At 37.3% G+C, this 5,425-nt stretch overlaps 1 long non-coding RNA gene across 2 annotated transcripts; it reads right to left on the bottom strand.

Moving 5' to 3' along the window:
- LOC137246676 (uncharacterized) lies at window positions 1–4,412 on the bottom strand. 2 transcript variants are annotated; one of them, XR_010951641.1, is made up of 6 exons: window positions 4,278–4,412; window positions 3,907–4,197; window positions 3,671–3,844; window positions 3,482–3,615; window positions 1,556–1,940; window positions 1–1,492 (listed from the first exon to the last, which is right to left on the bottom strand). It is a non-coding gene; the product is annotated as an uncharacterized lncRNA (long non-coding RNA). The 2 variants fall into 2 exon arrangements; XR_010951640.1 differs by having other exon boundaries at window positions 3,671–4,197.
- Between the last annotated feature and the right edge of the window lie 1,013 nt (window positions 4,413–5,425).

The following is a 5,425-nucleotide window of genomic DNA, read 5'->3' as shown; positions in this document are numbered from 1 at the left end:
CAAATATTTCTCTATACATTCTTTAGTATGTATACATAAAACCAGTGCGCTGTTGCATTTTATCAGAGTTGCCAAAGTAAAATTTTATTATTAGTTATTTGCATGCAATATTTTACTTTCGGCAACTCTGTTCGATCGTCATCGTGTCGTGATCACTGTCGTTAAAAAAAGAGCAATGATCTGCTGATGGTGGTCCGCAAACGCATTGCAAAGGAGTATTGTTAGAGTACTCCAACATGAAGAAAATAGAACACGTAATCCAACAATTTTTGCAGGGTAGTAATTGAGTCAGACCTATTATTGTTCTAAATCTAATCATTCCAGCAATAATTCTGCAACCCTTGGCAGAAGTATTGATTGGTTTAATTTCTAATTCCAACAGCAATCGTACCACTACATACTTTATTATATATGTACTTGAAATTGTAACTTAAATTAATACAGTTCATATAAAGAAAAGTAAGTATTTTAATAATAAACTCGCTTAACTGGTTTTCGTTTTCCAATTGAAATCTTTTCCAAGCGAACAGAAAATAATTTTAAGCTTTAGAAAAAACTCCAATTATTTGAATAATCCACAACTCAAAGCTTAGAAGAAATTCAGATTAGGTTTACTCCTTTTTCAGATCAAGAATATTCAATTCAAGCAATAATTCTGCAACTCTTAGCAGGAGTATTGATTGGTTTCAAGTTTAATTTCGACAGCAATAGGATCACGTCATACCTTATTATATATGTCCATGAATTTGCAACTTAAATTGATACAGTTGATATAAAGAAAAGTAAGTATTTTAATAATAAATAAACTCGCTTAATTGATTTTATTTTCCAATTGAAATCTTTTTAAAGCGAGCAGAAAATAATTTTAAGCTTTAGAAAAAACTCCAATTATTTGAGTAATCTACAACCTAAAGCTTGGTAGAAATTCAGATTAGGTTTACTCTTTTTTCAGATCAAGAATATTCAAAGGTGTCGTGGAATCCCATTGCTGTCGTAATTGATGAACTTAAAAATGTACGACTAGTAATTGAGTCAGACTTATTATTGTTCTACATCTAATCATTTAAGCAATAATTCTCCAACCCTTAGCGGGAGTATTGATTGGTTTCAAATCTAATTCCGACAGCAATCTTATCACGATATCCCTTATTATATATGCACATGAAATTGCAACTTAAATTATGACAGTTGATATAAAGAAAAGTAAGTACTTTAATAATAACATAAACTCTCTTAATTTTTGGTTTTCCAAATGAAATATTTTCCTGTGCAAGCACATCGCTAACCTGTGTTGGCAAAAGATATGATTATACTGTCTTCCATAGATAGTCGGACGAGCCGCTACTCGGCGAAGTAGAGATGACCGTTGTGCCGGTGGCTGCAGTTACAATAGCAGTTTCTAACTTAGCACCATCCGTACAGTGTGATGAATGCTTCACTGCCTTTTCCAATTGCTTGGAGCCAGCAATTTTTGCTGTTTGTAAAGCTTTAGCTGTAATGCAAATATATAGATGGGTTAAAGTGGTTTTTTTTCGTATGTTATTCCACAACTCACCCTATACCATCATCACAGCCTTCTCATCGATTTTGAATATGTGTACTGCTTCAGTATTCAGACCCAGTTCGTTTGGTGCAATATTTTCGATTTGATGAATATGTATACTATCCGTTAGGCAGACAATTAGGTGCGTTCGATTCATTCATATACTGTGGGTATTTGAGCCCTAGACGCAATGGCAGATATTTTGATTCTTTTTGAAGTGTAACATTTATAAGCAGTTGGGTTTCTCTGCTGTTCCATCACCACTAGAGAGCTATTGAAGAAGCGCGCGACCAAAATAATATGTTGCGATTTACGCGCATAGATTTCTTCCACCTTGGCACAGTTATTGATGGAGAAAATGCGAAAGCCATATTTACCATCCAATACCGAAATGGAACTGTAGAGGAAGAAACATTTTATAAAATTTAATAAAATCAAAAAATGATATTTGTGCTAAAATGGGGTTAACGTATTGTATGTTAAAGTATAGCGAAGTCTCAGCGGCTTTGTTCTGGTCAAAATTGAGTTTGAATAGGCTTTATTCTTCATTCTTAGAAACATGTACGAAGGTACCTAATAAGATAATAAAAATCCTCAACGCTTTTTTTTGCAATAAGTTAAAAAAACTCATATTCAAACTTCTGCTTAAGTTCTACATATCAATAGCTACCTTTACCACCAGGAGTCACTATTGCTTCTACGCCTATGCTATTGTTTCCTACATCGATGAGCTTTGTAATAAAAAAAAAAAAAACAGCTGTCTCTCCAATCTCTCCAGTTTTTTCGCCTCGCGAAACCTGATTTTGTCACCAACCAAATCATCGGTGACCTTATATAAAACATGGCCGCGCCAAATGTCGACCATATGACATTACACTACCGACTGTCTTACACCTTAAAATTTTGGGTGTGAATTTCGATCAGGATCTACATCTTGGAGAGCATGCACTATTAATTGTAACGAAAATCCAGAGCTGTTACAAATATTTAATATAATTCGATAAATCGGCAATACTTGGGGCAAATATAAATAGACGTTTGCATGGTACGCGTCTCCGATATGGTCACCAAGCCTAAAGGTTACTCACTGAAAAAAAAAATACAGGCCTGCCAAAATGCTGCCCCCAAAACCGCTACGGGCTGCCTTCTTATGTCCTCGGAACACCACCTGCACAATGAAGCGAGAAAACTCCCAATAAGGAAAATAAATGAAATGCTAACCAAACAGTTTCTGTAGAATACCCAGAAACCTGGGCATCCCAACAGACATCTGATTGTTGATCCAACACCGCTTAGGGGCTTAAAGAGTAATCTCCGTAAGCATTATGAGGATACTGTAACAGGTTAAACTCTTACCTATCCAGAATCAACCCCGACATACAAAATGTATTCCCCGCTTGCAATGTGTCCCCACATGACACCAACCATCTCTTTAATTGTAATGTGGAACCAACGCCTCTAACACCCCTTTCATTATGCTCCACCCCTGTTGAAACAGCAAGTTTCCTTGGACTCCCGTTAGATGAAATCGATGACAATTTGTGATCGGTCGCGCCTATTAGGTGGGGCGAAGCACTGCTACAACAACAACAACCATCTCGGGAACGATTAATATCATCACTTTAAACCTTCTAAGCCATCCCGCCCACCCCCTATTTCCACGAGGAACTTGGGGTCGCCATTACACATTACACTGAACGAGTCCACGGCGACGTTACTGATCAGTTTAACGCATTACAGGTAGTTGGCAAAAGAAACGGCATATACGACCAGAAGGGACTCCAAGACGATGCCTCAAAACTACAACCAAAAGCAATAATTATCATTTCACAGACACAAATTTTATAGTTTTTTCTTCCGGAGTTGGACACAATCTTTTCATAATATTACTTAACAATTTAAAATTAGACATTTTTTTCAATTTGTATTTTGACTTACCAGCAAAAACAGAATCATGTTTAATTGTACGCCGCACAATCATTATAGGATCATGTAACGAAGCTCAGTTTCTTCCAAAAATTGTTCGGCACCGCCACGTAAAATCAATGTACATGTTCTAGCATTAACGCAACCTTTAAATAATTATAAACTATAAAAATTAAATTAATGTCAAACCCACTATCAAACCTTGGAAAATGTTGAAACGCTCACCACCAACCTGACGTTCTTCAAAGTAATCACATTGACCCAAAACACTTGAATTAATATCATTAGCTGTAGTCATAACAGCACCACCACAAGCTTTCATTCTACGTTTCCAATCTTCTTCTGGTACATGAACAGCACAGAACTTATCACGATCTGCAAAATACTGTGTAGCAACATCGATTGGTAGTTTAGAAAACACAACATTGGCGCCTTACTAAGCTAGTTTATTGTACAGTAGACGCCATTCAGCATCAACAATTTTCTGATACTCTTGGACATTGGAGGACATTGCTGTCGCAGAGCATTTTTCCAATAAAGCACTTTGTTGTTCCTTTGATTGGCGCTTCGACATGTACAGCCGTGTCATATTTTATCATGCATAATTGTAATGCTTTACGTATAGCTTTAATGATGATACCTGTATGCACGCCTTCCTCAACATATGGCTTAACTTGTTTTAAGATTTTACATGCTTAAAATACTACTGAAGTGGTGCCATCGCCGACCTGATAAGAGAAACATTGTTGCGTACAACAAGCAAAATAAATTTACATATGTTGGGTTATTAAATTATGATGTATACGACCTTAGATGCAGTAACTTCTTATTGTACGCAACTTTATGCATTTGTAACGATAGCGGTTGTATATGAAGTAAAACACAGTAGTTTGTATAAACTTTTAACTACTTCAACGGGTTGCACTATATAAATTACCTTCAGTGAGTAGCAAGACAACAACAAGAAGATCTCAAAAAAATGACATTTCATATTCTTTCATTACATTCCTTCGCATTGGAATAACAGGGTTGCCAGATGGGCACGAACATACCGGCCGCCTTGAACGGCCGATAAGAGTTCGAAATTAAATTCATGTTTACAAATTGAATTCACATTACAATTACTAAAAATATCTGAGATAGTTAAATATTTACATTACAAATACGTATGTATTAAGAGATCAACATTACAGTACAGCCTCATCTTCTGTTGGCAGCAACGTTAGTCTTGCTATAGGTAGAACCATTTCACCATCGGCAGTCTTCAGTCTTACTACACGTACTAATCCGTCTGCGCCAATATGACACTGAATGACACGCCTAAGTCGCCATTTATAAGGTGGGCTAGTTGGATCGTGAATGATAACGACGTCATCTTCCTTTAGATTTGCGGAGGAACGAAACCATTTAGCCCTTTGTTGTAGGTTGACGAGATATTCGTTTCGCCAACGGGACCAAAAATGTCGTATTGCGCAAATAGCTTGCCATCTTTGACGCCACCTTCCTGAGAAATTTTCGGTATCAGGTTCAGGCAGCGCCTTGATTGGCTCACCAATCAAGAAATGGCCAGGGGTGAGAACTTCCAGGTTATAAGCATTAGCAGAGTGCCAATAGAGCGGTCGAGAGTTGACGCAAGCTTCAATTTCCGTCAACAGCGTAGAAAATTCTTCGTATGTTAATAATGAATTACCCAGAGCTCGTTTCAGGTGATATTTAACTCGCTTCACCCCTGTCTCCCAATAGCCACCCATATGCGGCGCTCTCGGCGGGTTAAAGTGCCATGTCAATTGCATATTTGCCAGATACGAGGTAACTTTTTCATCTCTCAAGCACCGGTGGTAGGCGGCGTATAACTCTTTCTCAGCACCTACGAAATTGGTGCCGTTGTCCGAATAGACATGCTGGCAATAACCCCTCCTATTTATAAATCTCGAAAAAGCGGCAATAAACGCTGGT

The sequence above is a fragment of the Eurosta solidaginis genome, chromosome 3 (assembly GCF_040869045.1).
Source record: "Eurosta solidaginis isolate ZX-2024a chromosome 3, ASM4086904v1, whole genome shotgun sequence".
Classification (NCBI taxonomy): domain Eukaryota; kingdom Metazoa; phylum Arthropoda; class Insecta; order Diptera; family Tephritidae; genus Eurosta; species Eurosta solidaginis.
The sequence above is the reverse complement of the archived record's forward strand: the minus strand, read 5'-3'. Positions and strand labels throughout refer to the sequence as shown.